At 41.4% G+C, this 17,764-nt stretch overlaps 1 long non-coding RNA gene across 1 annotated transcript; it reads left to right on the forward strand.

The window, feature by feature from the left end:
* The first annotated feature begins 7,341 nt into the window (after nt 1–7,341).
* LOC125715748 (uncharacterized) lies at nt 7,342–16,675 on the forward strand. The gene is made up of 5 exons (XR_007384166.1): nt 7,342–7,424; nt 14,172–14,522; nt 15,068–15,187; nt 15,675–15,721; nt 15,878–16,675. It is a non-coding gene; the product is annotated as an uncharacterized LOC125715748 (long non-coding RNA).
* Nucleotides 16,676–17,764: the final 1,089 nt, after the last annotated feature.

Genomic DNA, 17,764 nt, shown 5'->3' on the forward strand with positions numbered 1-17,764 from the left:
AGTATGACATTAGATCTAAGGACCAGAGTATAATAAAGTTAAATAAAATCCATCAAAAACACTTACTCAGTGGAGATTCCAATGTAGTAGGCAGACAACTTTATGGCTTTAATAATGAGTGTATTTAGCAGCTACAAGGACAAAAGATATTATAAACCTCTCCATTTTAATGCTAATTTAATAAACATTAACAGATAGCACTTAACACTAGAACTGCCAAATCTACGCAAATTTGCGTAAATTCCCTGGGCCTAACACCTACTAGCATCCCTGCTGAGAGTTTCTTGGGCCATTGTCCTCCTGCTTTTGTTGTGCAAACACACCCATTACCTGTGAGGCCTGGCACATTTGCATTTTTTTACTCAGAGCAGCTAAAATCCAAGGCAGGCTAAACCTCTGTGTGTGACATGGAAACCTTCACAAAAGTCTGCCATATCTATACCAAATATCCCACATGCTGACTGACCTGCAAATATGAAAGACACACATTCACAAAATATATGGAAGCACAAGTCTGTTTTATTTATAAAAAAAATTGAGTGTTTCAAACTTTGCAGTGTTTGCAGACCCAGTGACCATCATCCCTGCATTTGGCGCAAGTGAATTTGTAACACTTTGCACTGGTAAACCTGCTGCGGTTTCTGTTGCAGTTCTCCTGTACCTGACACTGAGTTGTCCATACAAGTCCTGGCACAGCAGCAGCCTTCCTCTGTCCCCATAGCCTTTTGTGGCATAAATTGGCAATGGAGTTCCTTGGCTAGATGACTCAAAAATAATCTTCTTTTGCCTTCCCACCCTGTACATGCCTTGTACAGAACGTAGGAATTTGCCACCACCAGGTCCAGCATGTTGTAAAATACAGCTACTGGCCACCTGCATGTTGCTGCTCTTACGGAATACATGCGCGCCATTTGGTCCAACACATTTACACCACACTATAACAGCAGAGAGAGAGAGAGTCATCAGTGTATTTGCTTTTTTTCTACCTTCTTTCTATATAGGCCTGTATAGTACATATCAGAAAACATTGTAGCACTGATGTAAAATTATACACACATTCACATACCTTCATGTGGTTATAGTCTGTTATCGTGTTGGGTTTCCTCTTTCTGCCTTCACAGATCGCCACATCTTGGTCCAAGGAACTCAGAACACACACAATCTTGTTTTTTTAGGTGCATAAATTGTCAAGGAGACACTGCCACTTCTAAGCACTGACGCGGAAAATTCCTCTTGCTGTGCAGTGTCCTTTGAAATTGGAGGAAGTTCATACCAAACTTTATTCCCTGTGCTCAGTAGTGTTGTTTTGCGCTGAAGCAGTCTGTGTGACAGTGCCAGTGAGGTGAAGAAATTGTCCGTTGTGACATTTCTCCCGTCATCCAGAAATGGCTCCATCAGACTCATGACCATGTTCTCTGCCAGCCTCTCCCTTTTCTGGTGACTGGGGTCCTTTCCCAAGTTAGGGGACACGTTGCAGACGTATTTGGTCTCCAAATCCGTGGCCATCCAGAACTTGATCCCAAATTTGTCCGGCTTGGATGCGATATACCAAGTGACATGGAATGGATCCACATCTACTCCACGTTGTCTTTCCACCGGTGTCCCTCAGGGCTCGGTTCTTGGCCCTCTCCTATTCTCCCTCTACACTAAATCTCTTGGCGAAGTTATATCCTCACATGGCTTCTCCTACCACTGCTATGCCGATGACACTCAACTCATCCTCTCCTTCCCTCCCTCAGACACTCATGTCTCCACTAAGATCTCTACATGCTTGGCAGACATCTCATCTTGGATGACCACTCACCAGCTAAAACTCAAAACTAGTAAAACTGAGTTGCTTTACATCCCGGCTGACTCATCCCCCCTCCAGGACCTTGCGATCTCCTTTGACAACTCCCTGATCCGTCCTTCGGTTTCTGCTAGAAACCTTGGAGTTACCATAGATGATCGGTTGTCATTTTCCTCACATATCACCAGTCTTTCTCGCTCTTGTCGGTTTCTCCTCTTTAACATCAGGAGGATACGTCCATTTCTTTCCACCCAGGCTACCCAGATACTCGTCCAGTCCCTCGTCATCTCACGCCTTGACTACTGCAACTCGCTTCTAGCGGGTTTACCACTGAGCGCCATCCGTCCCCTCCAACTGATTCAGAATGCAGCTGCTCGTCTTGTTTTCATCCTTCCCAAGTTCTCCCACACCACTCCTTTGCTGCGCTCCCTCCACTGGCTTCCTGTAGCTGCACGCATCAGATTCAAAACACTGATGCTCGCATACAAAGCCAAAAATTCTCTGGCACCATCCTACCTAAAGGACCTCATCACACCCCGCTCTGCACCACGATCTCTCCGATCCTCCAGCACTGCTCGACTGGTCCCACCTCCCCTCAAGGCACAAGGAAGACACGCATCTCGGCTCTTCTCTGTCCTGGCACCTAATTGATGGAATGAACTCCCCCTAGATGTCCGAACAGCTGAATCCTTGAATGTCTTCAAGCGACGACTCAAAACTTTTCTTTTTCAGAAATACCTGACGTAGAACTTCTATATTCTTACTCGACTCTTTTTCTGGTGTGTGTTTTAAAAAAATAAAATAAAATAAAAATTCTGCACTACTCAATGGCGTTCTCAGAGATAGTATTCGTAGCTGGGGTCCTTATTGAGCTAGCATTGGAAATTCATTGCAGAGTCTCAAAGCACTTATGTAAGTCGCTCTGGCTAAGGGCGTCTGCCAAATCCTGTAAATGTAAATGTAAATATACTGCATGGACAATGAACCTTGGTCGAGAACAGCTGTACATCTATGTTCATGTGTTCTCCTGGAGTGAAACTTTCAGCACAGTTCTTGGTGAAGGCTGGCAGAGAACGTGGTCATGAGTCTGATGGAGTCATTTCTGGATGACGGGAGAAATGTCACAATGGACAATTTCTTCACCTCACTGTCACTGTCACACAGACTGCTTCACTTTACTGGGCATGGTGAATAACGTTTGCCGTGAACTTCCTCCATTGGCAAAGGACACTGCACAGGGAGAGGAATTCTCCACGTCAGTGTTTAGAATGGCGCGCATGTATTCAGTACGAGCAGCAACAAGCAAGTGGCCAGTAGCTGTGTTTTACAACATGCTGGACTTGGTGGCGGTGAATGCCTACGTTCTGTACAAAGCATCTACAGGGTGGAAAGGAAAAAGAAGATTGTTTCCGATTCTTCTAGCCAAGGAACTCCATTGCCAAATACAGGGATGATGGTCACTGGGTTTTCAAACGCTGCAAACACAGACTTTGAAAGATAGACAGACTGTGTGGGACAGTAACCACTGAGACAAAAGGCAGAAAGATGACGAAGAGATGAACCTGGAACTGAGGCACGGATACATCAATTTTTACATGAACAGCCAAACATGCAAAGCTGGAGAGATCACACAAAAACAAAATTCACTTTTGGTGTTATAATTCAGTGATGGCCAATGAAAATGAAATGACATTTTATTCTGTATGTGTATGAGCATGTCAAAAACCATGGACCATGACTTCACTCAGCTTATGACATTTATATACAAACATGCATTGGAGACTGAAGTGTTAGCATGTTTTCATTTTATTCATTTCATTCTATTAGCAACTTTTCATTCTATTTTCACTCAATTTGTTTTATAAATAACACAGGTTTCCATGTCACACACAGAGGTTTAGCCTGCCTTGGATTTGAGCTACTCTGAGTAAAAAATGCAAATGCGCCAGGCCTCACAGGTAATGGGTGTGTTTGCACAACAAAAGCAGGAGGAGGATGGGGCTGAAGACCTGCGAAAATCACAGCAGGGGTGACAAACACCTTGGGACTCTCAGCAGAGAATAAAAACTCGGTAAATCTAGTGTTAAGGTGGTTTCGCCTATAGTCTGCTAACACTAACCCGAGAACTAATATCTGAGGAGCGTTCTTCCCAGGATTTGAATTTATTAAATTGGCTTTGTGATGTTGTATTAAGAAATTTTATTCACAATGCAATTTACCGTACATTGGCCCATTCTTTTATATACGGTAAGACGAAGCGGGAAATTCGAGCGAGCGAGTGCTGTGCAGACGCGAGCGCGTAGAGGGGATGGGTTTTCAGCACTCGAGCACACGCACGCGCGTGGTTCGACTTTTGGCCCTAATTTAACGGCGAGCGAGTGAGTGAGTGCTGTGCAATCGCGAGCGCGTAGAGAGCATGGATTTTCTGTTTTTATGCGCACGACTTTTGGCACTAATTTAACGCCATAGAAATGTGTGTTTAAAAGGGGAGGAGATCGGGTTGCAGCGCTGGTGTGAGCGGTTTCTCCGGGCAGTTCGCTCGAGGCTAACGTGGCTTTGGGAACGTGGTGTACCCGTCACCCATGCCAGGGAAGAAATCAAAACCGAAATGCTAGGAATATGGACTTCATCTTACGTCAAGCGTTTTCCCCTCCATTGACGCCCATAAAGAAAAGGCTTAAAGTCCATATTCCTAGCATTTCGGTTTTGATTTCTTGTCAGGTAAGTCTTTATGGCCAGATACATTCGCGAGAAATTTGGTGATTTGTGGTGACTGTTTTAATACATTAAGTTGCGTTACGCATTTTCACATTAAGCGTTTTAGAATGTCCCGTGGCAGGTATCCCCTTCTATTGCCCTAGGGAGGGTTGTAACCCTCGTCTGTATATTAATAAAGAATAATCCTTCTATTCCTGTCTCATGTATCTGGACCTCCCCAGCAATTTAACGAAATTTGGTGGCAGCGGTTACAAGTGAACCCGTTTAAGTTTAGCGCTCATACTTCCGTCCATATGTTTAAGACCCACCTTGGCTGACTTAGCTGACATGTCCTGATTTCATAATCTTCAAATTTGTAATCTTTTCTCCTTCATCTAACTCCATGTTTTTAACTTCTTGTCATTTTCTTGCCGTTTGACTCATAGAAAATTATCAGACTTAAATGACACGTCAGCCTGTGCAGACAGCGATTTCAATGTTTTAATAAATTGGCCAGCAGGTGGGGGCAGTGCTCAATTTCATTAATGCCATTCAGAAAACTTTCAGGCTTTATGTCTTAATGAACAGCCTAGAAAAGGACAAAGCATTATATTACTGATGCATACAGCAGATCCCCAACTCAGGCTGTGTTGCATATTCTTAACAGTGCTACAGTATGTTCACACAGCCAGTACAAACAAACTTGCAAGATCTAGACCAGGGGTCACCAACCTTTTTAAAACGGAGAGCTACTTCACGGGTACTGAGCCATACGAAGTTTGATATCAGTTTTAAACGCCCTCCTAAACATGTCTAAACTTCATGCATGATAAACATGTTTTAAATGCTTTTTTATATTCAATTTCAAATCTATATAAATGCAAATGTGATAGATTAGAAACAGGACAAAATAAAATTTTAGATGATGTTCGCTGGTGAGTTGTGCTATTTTATAGAACAGGTCCACGGGCAACTCATGTGGTCATTGGGGGCATCCTTGGGGCACCATGTTGGTGACCCCTTATCTAGACCTACCACATCAGGTAGGAAGGTGCCTATTTCTACCAACTATTCAGACCATCAGACCCAAACCATACATTCAGTCATGCACAGGCACTCCACCAGAGGGCTCTACATTCTGTCCTACATCTGCTCACCTGTTAGACCCACACTCAGTCTCCATCCTGATTTCTACCTACTACTCGGACTATCTCACCAAAACCAGTCCTGTGGCCTGTTCTATGAAGCGGGGTTACTGGCTTATTGGGGAAACTTGTCGGATTTCTTGATCGGGACCTTCAACTGCTCTGCCATAGAGAGCATCCTAACATGCTGCCTTACGGTCTGGTATGCGGGCTGCTGGTGGCCTCCTACCGCTCTGCCATAGAGAGCATCCTAACATACGGCCTTACGGTGTGGTATTCGGGCTGCTGGTGGCCTCTATGACTTTTTTTGTAGACAGTCCATCTGTGTGGTGCTGTTTGCACGAATTGTTTTGGGAAATGCACTTACAGTTTTGCAGATGTTAAGGGTGATTCCAGAAATGCATCAAAGCAACTGAGGAACTGCAATGTCACTGTACAGTTACTTATAATGGGCGCCAATGTAATGTGTAGAGTGGCAAATAAACTGATTCACCATTTACTCTCATGTACATCACTTAAAATGCTTGTTTTAAATGCAAATGTGTGAATGTAAATCTAAGCAGTAAAGCTACAATTTACATTCTGTTTGCATGGTGGAAAGAACATTTAATATGCCTTTTAAGTGTGATTAGAAGATCTAATGCCTGTGTGCTTGTAATAAGATGGTCGCTGGTTCAAACCCAGCCACAGCACATCTCTGCGTCCTTGAGCGAGGCCCTTAACCCCCAGCTCACTGGGCATCACTATGGGTGGCTGCCCTTCGCAGACAACTTACTCTGTTTACTCTAAAAAAAAGAGAGCAAGTTGAGAGAGAAGTTAAGACAATTTCTCCACAGGGACCAATAAAGTATCAATTATTATTACTGTATGAGAGACTGTCTAATATCAGATAGATAACAGACTCATACTGTGCTGAGCTTGTCTGAGAGAGATGATTAGCAAATGCTCTCCCACAGTATCTCAGCACTCTGTACAAAGAACTTTATATGCTCAGTATCTGCTCCTGTTTATCTAATTGTTCTCATTTTAACTGGATGTTAAGGAGTAAATTAATAAACGTCATGTAAGTGCACATTAAAATGCTTTTTCACTGTTACTTAAGTTCCCATGTGAACAGCCAATCAGATCAGCCTGATGTGTGTCTCTCTGTTTCCTCTCTGTTTCCTGCCCTTTCATCCCGACCACGACCATGATCTCTCACTTAGCAGCAGAGCAGTTTATTCTAAACAGTGGAAGCACAAAAATGTTCAGACTCTTTGGTCTTCTCATTTTCATTAGTAAGGCCCTATAATATAAATTATTTTGGGATTTTAATATTTTCATTTATCTGTATGATGTGATCAGTGGAATTTGGCCATTTAATCTGCATCATAGTTAATAGTTATTTAGATTACTATTATATGTCTTATTTGATTATGATTTTTTTTGTTTTTCTGTTTTTGCAGACACTGCACTGACTACAGATGTTGTTCAGCCCAGTCACCTGATGAGGGTTCAGCTTGGAGACAGTGTGACCCTGACATGCTTCTGTCAAGGAGAAACAACTTTTGTTACTTTGTTTAAGCAAGCTGTTGGTCGGAAGCCCCAGCCCATGGCGAAAGCACTTCTCTACGTACCTGGTGAATTTTACAAGGAATATAAAAGCATAAAACGTTACTCCTTACTGAATGCAGAGGGGAGTTTTAACCTCACTATTTGTAACGTGGAGCCGTCAGATTCTGCAGTGTATTATTGTGCTGCTGTGTTTCTTCATGAGGTCACCTTCGGGAATGGAACCTTTGTCATAATCACAGGTAAATGAGATTCCAACTATTTTCATATTTGCTTTATTATAATGTCAGTAAGATTATTCCCTGCAAAATAATTTTGACAGTTTAGTTGTTTGTCAATATAAAATTAGCAAAGATACCTTATTGTCTGCTTTGTTCCATAAATGTTTTTCTAAACATCAAACAAAAATCATTCATTATTATTATTATTATTATTATTATTATACAATTTGTTGCATTTTGCTTGCTGTCAGCCAAAAGCCTAACCTTCTCTTTATACAGATGTTAATGTTACACATTGCAGCCTCTTTAAAACAAATAACATAAAAAAATGTTTGAGTTGTTATATACAGTATAGGACTGTGCAAAAATCTTAAGCAACAAAAGAAAATTATTTTTGACGTTATTTATCTGAGCAGTCAGTGTGTATTTGTTGTGTTCACTGACTGTAATTACAACCTCAGAACATTAGGTGGCAGTGTTAAAAGGCAGAGACCGTAGGATGAGAGAAAAGAGAGAAGAAGTGTGAATAAGAGTGAGACGTATACGACATGCTTGCTCCTGTGCTACCTTGATTATTTCTATGTAATGTTTTGTTAAGTAAACAGCATTTTGTTCTAACGCATTCGTATATGCTCCGGCCTGCTTATTCGAGCGCCTTACTACATTTCTGGCAACACTACATTTTTGGCGACGAGTTTTGTGTTTTCACCTCTTCTTTTTTTTTGCTGACTCACCATGGCTGGAAACGTGCCTGCACCTCCGATGTTTTTGCCGTGTCCGGGAGAGCCCCCGATACCTTTCGACATGTGGCTGCGGATTTTCAAGAACTACCTACTGGTAATTAATGCAACGGGAAATGCTTGGCCTGAAGCGCGCAGGAGAGCTACGCTACTCCACTGTCTCGGAACCGAGGGACAACGGACTTTCTACTCGCTACCAGATACGGGTGACTCCTTTGACTCTGCTGTCACTGCTTTAGAGAAACATTATACACCTAAAGTAAACGTTGTTGTGGAACGACATACCTTCAGACAGCGAAAACAAGCACCTCATGAGACTATTATACAGTATGCGGCCGTATTGCGTGATCTCGCTTCAAAATGTGGATTTGATGATAAAACCGATGAGATGATCCGTGATCAGCTGATTGAACATGTGAATAACTCAAACATAAGAGAGAGGCTCCTGCTCGAATCGGATCTGACACTGGACAAAACCTTAACACTTGCATCACAAGTAGAATCTGCTATTCAACAAGCTAAAACTATAACAGGAAACGACAGTGTCCCAGTGCAAGCTGTACAACCCCGTTCACAATTCACTAAAAAGAAATACACACAGCACATTCATCCTAATAAGCCATTCAATGCCTCCACTACATCTTCCCGCAGCTGTTTCAGGTGTGGTTCTAACACACATCTGGCTAATTCTTCTCAGTGTCCTGCAGCCAAAGCAACTTGCAAGTCTTGCCATAAAGTTGGACATTTTGCTCGTGTTTGCCGCTCATCCAAGACAAGTGATGTACGTGAGATTCAGCTACCTAAACTGACTGTGCTATACTTAAACAACACTTGCCATGCACCACATACACTCACATGCAAAATCAATATCAGTACTCCTGCTTCTCTTACCAAAGAGCATGAAATGGTTGTTGACACAGGATCAGCATTATCTATTTTGCCACACCACATCTATGTTCAGTATTTCAATGACACACCACTGCTTCCACCAGTTAGTCAGTTAGTGACTTATACAAGGAAGAGAATTCCTGTGCTTGGTTGCCTACAAGTCAAAGTGAGTAGAGGAGTTCTCACTGCCCCTGTTACATTTTACGTGGTGAAGAAGGGCACTTCTCTTTTAGGAAGAGATCTCATGAAAGCCTTAAGCATCTGCATTGAAGGTAACACTATCCTTCCTCCCGTGTTTACCACAAACTCTGCATCTGCTCCCTGTATCCCTACTGCTCCTGCTGTTAGCTGTGTGACTGTTTCAACCGCTTCCTGTATCCCTACTACTCCAGACATTGGTTGTGCACAAAACTTTGTGCATAAGGTGAAAATTGACCCCACTGTTAAACCAGTACGCCAGAAATTACGACGCCTGCCTTTTGCTGTAAGAGCTTCTGTCTCAGCTGAACTTGACCGCTTGCTGAAAGCTGGTGTGATTGAGAACATTGATGCATCACCTTGGGTTTCGCCTATTGTAGTTACAGGACGGAAAACTGGTGGAATACGAATGTGCACAGATCTCCGTGAACCAAACAAGGCTGTGGTCACAGATTGCTACCCTCTACCTCATGTGGATGAACTGCTTGCAAATTTACAAGGTGCAAAGCTGTTTTCTACAATCGATCTGGCTAATGCATACTACCAGTTGCCTCTTCATGAAGATAGCAGAGACCTTACAGCATTCATCACACACGATGGTCTGTTCCGATTCTGCAGAGTTCCTTATGGCCTCGCATCAGCCCCCTCAGCCTTCCAGAAAATGATGGCTGACATTCTCAACGGTCTTCCAGGTGTTCAAAATTATTTGGATGACCTTATTGTCTATGGCAACTCCCCTGTTGAGCATGACCAGAACCTCAACGCTGTCCTCCAAAAGCTGAAGGAGGCTGGATTGGTTCTCAATGAGAACAAATGTCACTTCAGGAAAACCTCCCTACGCTTCCTAGGTCATGTCATTACTGTAGATGGCATTCTTCCTGACCAAGAACACATTAATGCTGTCCTGAAAGCCCCTCCTCCATCTGACGCTGTTGCCCTGAGATCGTTTCTGGGCCTAGTGTCCTGGTATTCAAAGTTTCTGCCTAACTTTGCGACGGTTGTGGCTCCTATGCGTGCCTGTGTCAGTGAAAAAGACACATTTACATGGTCTCCTGCAGCACAAAGCAGCTTTGAGGAAGTTAAGCAACTTCTTGTGAACAGTCCTGCGCTTGCTCTTTTTAACCCTTCTCTACGACCGGTAATTTCCACAGATGCAAGTGACTATGGACTTGGAGCTGTCTTTGCACAAGTACAACCTGATGGCACAGAGAAGCCTGTGGCTTTCGCTTCCCGCACACTGACTGAAACGGAGAGGAAATACTCGACTGTTGAAAAAGAAGCACTTGCTTGTGTGTGGGCTACAGAAAAATGGAGAACATACCTGTGGGGACGTCGTTTTACTCTCCGCACAGATCATCAGGCATTGACAACACTGCTCAGCACAAAGGGAATCGGTCGGGCTGGTATGCGGGTTGCCCGCTGGTCTGCACGCCTGCTCTGTTTTGACTATGATGTTGTCTATCGACCAGGCTCCCAGAACTATACGGCTGATTGTCTCTCGCGCCTTCCCCTGCCTGCGCCTCCTGACTCTATTTCAGATTCAGAACCCGAGATGGTGGCACATATTTCTGCTGTCCTAAGCTCCCTTCCGGTGGTTGACTTCAACTCTGCTTGTTCTACTTGTCCTGAACTGTCAGCTCTGCGCTCACAAATTGAAAGTGGTTGGCCTCCATCCGTTAAATCAGTAAGTGGTATACTAGCCCTATACTATAAGATCAGAGATGAGCTCTCCGTTAAGGATAACTACATCCTCAGAGGCTCAAGACTCATCGTGCCACTCTCCTTACGACACACACTGATCACGCTTGCACATGAGAGTCATCAAGGAATTGTCCGCACAAAACAACGTCTGCGCGACCTCTACTGGTGGCCAAAGATGGATTCACAAGTTCAGTCTTGCATTGCTTCATGTATACTCTGCCAGGCTAATGATAAAACAGCTTCTACTCACCCTGCTCCTTTGCAACCAGTCCCACTGCCTGATGGACCATGGAAGAAACTTGGCCTTGATATTGTTGGACCCTTTGACACTGCAGTTGCTGCTTGTAGATACGCTATCACGCTGACAGATTATTATTCAAAGTGGCCAGAAGTTGCCTTTTCACATACCGCCACTACTGAAGATGTTATTCACTTCCTGACATCTATTTTCTGTCGTCATGGTAACCCAGAGAACATTGTCACAGACAATGGTCCACAGTTCACCTCTGCAGCTTTTGCATCATTCCTGCACACCTATGGTATCTCCCATAGCAGAACATCAGTCTACTATCCAGCTGCTAACGGAGCTGTCGAGAGATTCCATCGTGCCCTGAGAAGCTGCATTCAAACCGCCATTCAACAGTCACAACCATGGAATGAGACTGTTATGAACTGGCTCCAGGTGTATCGTGCAACGCCACATGCCGCAACTTCCACCTCACCATATGAACTACTTTATGGTAGGAAAATGCGCACCAAATTGGATATTCTTCCTCTGCCATCTGCCATGTCTCCGCTGGATGTTTCTGCTCGTCGTGCAGTTCAGAGACATCAGAATAACATGCAGCATTACACTGATGCTAAACGTGGCGCATGCATGCCTTCTTTTCGACCAGGAGAGAGAGTGAGGATAAGGAAGCCTAATCACGTCCCTAAAGCTCATCCTAGATTTACTTCCCCTACAACCGTGAGGAAGAGGATAGGTCCAAATTCTTTCTTGCTGAGTGATGGAAAAATTTGGAATGCCTCTCATCTTGCCAAGATTCCTCCTGTGGCTGGACAAGACTGCGACACATCTCGACTGATACACACAGGTGTTAGTCATTCCCCCTCTCACAAACAGCCACGTGTTAAATACAAGCCCAAGTGGCTTAAGGACTATGTCATGCAATAGTTGATTAAAGAGAAGCTGGGATGATTCTAGTAACTTGATTGTTATAACTAAGACTGTTTACAAGGTTCGAAGTACTTCAGTTTATTCTCTAGATAAGAGTCAAGTTTAAGTATAGGTAATTTACTGTTTACAGTGATTTTACAGTTACATGTTAATGCACCTTATGTAAAGATACTTTATTCACGATTTCTGATGCAATGGTACCACAAGAGTTGTATTTGACAGAACTACATTTCAATTCATTACATTTAACTACTACGTTTTCCTGTTTGCATTCACTTTGTATAGAGAGTGTATTCTTTTACAGAGAGAGGAGATGTTGTGTTCACTGACTGTAATTACAACCTCAGAACATTAGGTGGCAGTGTTAAAAGGCAGAGACCGTAGGATGAGAGAAAAGAGAGAAGAAGTGTGAATAAGAGTGAGACGTATACGACATGCTTGCTCCTGTGCTACCTTGATTATTTCTATGTAATGTTTTGTTAAGTAAACAGCATTTTGTTCTAACGCATTCGTATATGCTCCGGCCTGCTTATTCGAGCGCCTTACTACATTTCTGGCAACACTACAGTATTCACTCTGAAAAAAAAAATGCATGATTTAACATATGAACTAGGGATGTGCACCATTCAGAACTGATTTGAGAATGAAATTCTCAAATACGTATCCTAAAATTCAGGATTTTGAATACATATATGAACTTGAATTTCAGTTCATTTTGTTAATCTGAATTACATTTGAATTGTGGTTGAAAACAGGTTGTGGCATTGAAATTTATATTTGAATTTAAAGAAGAAGAACGAAAAAGGGTTTGGATTCAAATTCAAGTTCATATACGTACTGTAGGTGTAGCTTTTAACTAAAATATGAACTTTAATTTAAATATGAATTATACATAAACACATTAACATTGTTATACATCATTGTTATAAAAATGTCGTTTTGTAAAGAATGAAATAATGCAACATTTGAAGTGTCACCTAAAATAATAATTATACTGTCATTTTGTGCACCATGGTGGATCTGCTCATAGGAAGAGCTGAGTGTCTCTCCTTAAAAGTCAGTGTTGGCTGCAGTGACGGCAGTTTCTAACCTAAGAAACGTCCCAAACACTTTTCCTGCATCAAAAGTCAAACTAGTCCCTATTCCTGCCATGAAAGGTTCACATAATGTCACCGATACCTGAACCAACCATGTTTATCAGAGGATGCCAACCCTTTGGCTGCAGCTTTCTCTGCACACGCTGAGAGAGTCTTCAGTGTAGCAGGAAAAGATTTCAGGCCAGAAGATTGCAAATTAAATCATGAAACCTTTGAAGATATTATGCTGAATAAATGTAATAATAATGAAAAATTAGCAATGTGTATTGGAATAAAGCATAATTGTATTTGCCATGACGTTTTGCTTTTCGCTGTAGTGCTATGGTTGAACGGAAAAACTTACTTTTGTGTGCATAAGAAAATAAATAGGAGGAACTACGAAACCAAGTAATTCCTTTTACTATGTATACTTTTTCTTTAATGTTAAAAGATAGACAAACTAGTAATGGGCAAACAGCTCTTCGGCTCTTGAATTAAATTATGCAGGTACTACAGCAAAATGCTCAAAAATACCAAAACACATCAAGAGCTAAATATGCAAAAACAATAAATACCTTCCTGTGGAAAAGGGGCAACATAAACCAAATGTAAAGTCACGAAAATCATGAAAATATAAAGTACACTTTACACACTTCATTTCTTTGAATTGAAATTAATTATATTCATCTACCTTCATACATTAATACAAGACATTATATGATTATAATGTTTGTTATTATCATATAATTTTTATTTAGGTATTATGTAGGTGCAGTTAATGTATAGTGTTACCTGATATATACTAATAAGCAGTAATACAATAAAAAGAGAGAAGAATGTCAGCTGTTCTCCAAGAAGTTACTGATTTCTTGGATGGCTAGAAGAACATCGATTCAGTTCCCAAAAATCTGTAAGAACAATTTTTGAGGATCTGTATTTTCCATTGTTATTCTCAAAGGGCTGTCATCATGACTATTTTGCTTTTCAGGTAAAGACTCCAACAGCAGGACTGTGGTACAGCAGCCTGTGTCTGACACATTGCAGCCAGGAGACTCTGTGAGCCTGCAGTGTACGATAGAGACTGGGAGCTGTGCAGGAGAACACAGTGTTTACTGGTTCAGACATGGATCAGGAGAATCCCTTCCTGGAGTCATTTACAGCCATGGAAACAGCAGTGATGAGTGTGAGAAGAGCCCTGAGGCTGGATCTCCTACACGGAGCTGCGTCTACAGCCTCCCCAAGGGGAACCTCAGCCTCTCCGATGCTGGGACTTACTACTGCGCTGTGGCCATGTGTGGGGAGATGCTGTTTGGGAACGGCACATAGCTGGATATAGATGGTAACACCCAGTGTGGGGAGATGCTGTTTGGGAACGGCACACAGCTGGATATAGATGGTAGCACCCAGTGTGGAGAGTATATCTGCTTCAAAGTTTTATTTAGCTTATTCTGCTATTAAGACATTTATTTCTTTTTTTAATGTAATGAATTTTCTAATTTAAGTGCTTAAATTAAATTACACAGATGTTAATTTAATAATTATCCATCCATCCATCCATTTTCCAAACCGCTTATCCTATTGGGTCGCGGGGGGTCCGGAGCCTAATTTAATAATTATTTCAAATATTAATATCCATCCATCCATCCATTTTCCAAACCGCTTATCCTATTGGGTCGCGGGGGGTCCGGAGCCTAATTTAATAATTATTTCAAATATTAATATAAATTGTTAAAATGCAAAATACTAGAAGTTCATGTTAAAAATGGACTATTTACAAAACAACTGCTGTAATGTGTTATCGATTTGATCTTTAACTAATGTAATGTAAGCAAATGGGAAATGTGTCTCTATATCATTATGCTGAAATCTATCTCTTTGTTACAGGCTTTCAGAAGCTGCTGGATCCTCTTCACTCTGGCTTGCTGATAGTTTTATCTTGCAGCATTATTCTGAACGTTGCTCTCATTTGTATAAGATGTAAACTGACCTGTACACACTGTGCAGGTACGCTGCCCGGCTTTATGCACTCAGAAGGACAAAATGTAGATTTTAACAAATTATAGAAATATAAAATTGTTTTATGATAGATAACATTTTCATATTAAAACCACTCTTGCAGGTAATACAGTTTTAAAATCCATTATTAAATCTCACCTTATTTATATAAACCTTTTTGTACTGTAAGATTTACATTTTTGTATTATATCTTTCATATTTTGCAAAATCTATTGAAATATACATGTTGCAATAAGTTGCATATCAATAACTTTTATTACCAAGATCTCCTTTATAGCAATTTTATTATATATGATATATGAGAACAAATGACACGTATCCAAACATGCACACTTAAATTGACAGAAGTCATTTTTACTTTCATTTTTGAGACAAAAAGGATGTTGATTGCTTGAAAATTCGGAATGTTATCTGACCACGGTATGATACCGTGCGAAATTAAATAATATATTGATGTGTTATATATTTTAAACAGATGAAAAGAACAGTGATATATCAAAAGTGGAATGGTCACGCAAGCAAGTATGTAATAAATATTTCAAATTACAAATCGTCAGTAAAACAAATGAACCTCAGACTGATTTCCATCCTGGGATCAGCATTTTAAGTGCTATTTGTGAAAATAGGTAATAGCAAACCGATTTGATCCATCCAATTCTGCCATCTTTGTCTCCACAGTGCCATGACGAGGACACACTGAATTACGCTGCCCTGAACCTTAAGAAGCCAAAACCCAGGAGACAGAAGAAAGACGGGAATAATGACACTCTGTATTCTGACCTCCGCTACAGAGATTATGAATAAAGATGCTTCTCATTCATGTCAGTCACACAGAGTGTTCAGGGTGTAGCTTTAATAATGTTCAGAGGAGGGCAGGGGAGCCAGTGCTTCTGAGACTGAATCACGGGATTTTACGGAGTACCGGTGCTGAGTTTGGTGTCAGTGTGTTTGGGGCGCATTTTTACTGGAAGTGCAAATGTTCAAGCCAGACTGGGGGCTGAGGGAGGGGGAGAGGGGAGCCACAGAGATTATTTCTTCATGGCATGGGGGGGAATAAGCGGCTTTAATGTTGTGGAAAGGCTGAGTTGCTGCAATCAGTTCTTTGATGTCACACATGCTTACTTGTCTCCCTTGTGTACCATGCTGAATGGTTTGGGGCAAACGCACAGGGACTGATCGATTATATTAAACAGATGAAAGAAACTGAATGAAAATTTCAAGTGTTCTTAAATTACGTTTTTCATTTAATTGTGTGTTCTGGATGTATTTTTGAGTATATACATGTACCTGTATATGTACCTGTATATATACCTGTGTCGTTAATAACGATGTGGATAATTAAGAAAGAGGAGTTTTGTTTCTTGCTCCCTGTCTTGTTACTTGGCTCACAAACATACACACACATAGACACACACACAAACATACACAGACACACAAACACACACACACATAGACACACACACACACAAACACACATGCACACATGCACACACACACACTGCTACGGCTCTGTAAGAACACTACCATGCTCTTTTGTGTGAGTGGGGTGGGGGGTGTTAAATAAGATGAAAATGACAATGGCTGTACTTTTGTTATGTCAGTTGTGTTTCTATAGTCATTGTATCATATTCCACAAGCTTTTTATTCTACAAGATGTACAAGCCAGTCAGTGTATTCAGTGGGGTGTTCAGGAGTCATTAGGTTCTGAAAAATGTCTTGCATTTAAAACATAATGTACTTTTGAATACTTAAGTATTTTTAGATGCAAATACTCCAGTACTTTAACTGAAGTAAAAAATTAACTGAAAAACTTTGAGTATTATTTGACGAGGAGTATCTATACTTAACTCAAGTAGTGAAGTTGTGTACTTTGTCCACCTCTGTCCAAAAGTGACATACAGCTGTAAGCTGTTTGGGTTTGTTTGTCTGCTGAGTGCTTCTCTGCAGTGCTGCAGATGTTTCCACTGGTTAGATGCAGCTCAGGAAGACTGACCCACTGACTGCACTGTGCTGGACTCACTTTGCAAAGAGTAAAAACCACACAGACAGAACAATATCTGCTTCTTGTAAGACCCTGTTTCCTCTCTACCTCACCCAGGTCACGCTTTCAAGTATTCAGCCTAAGTTATTTTATCCAAACAAGCCACCATTATTATTCATGCAGCTGGACATTTGACTGGAGCACATGATTGCTACATATCACTACTGTACATGGAACGGAATGTACAGTTTTCACAACAGAACTTTAGAAAAGCAAAATTCTCATCAGTCCACATCTCTAACCACCACACATCCTAGGGCTCCCATTTATAATGGTACATTTTTGTTTTATTCACATTCTTTTTCATCACACAGATAAACACCATCCATTAATCTTACAGCATGTATCCTGGTCAGGGTGATGGGGACGACACCACCTATATCGAGTGTGATTTAAGGCCAAGACCTTAAAAGGGAGAGTCAAGACTGAGGCTTGTTACAAGAGCAGTGGGGCACAAAACAACAAACAACATCATTATGAATGTAAAATAAATGGATGTATATATAAATATAGGGTAATAATAG

Source organism: Brienomyrus brachyistius, chromosome 2 (assembly GCF_023856365.1).
Source record: "Brienomyrus brachyistius isolate T26 chromosome 2, BBRACH_0.4, whole genome shotgun sequence".
Lineage (NCBI taxonomy): Eukaryota > Metazoa > Chordata > Actinopteri > Osteoglossiformes > Mormyridae > Brienomyrus > Brienomyrus brachyistius.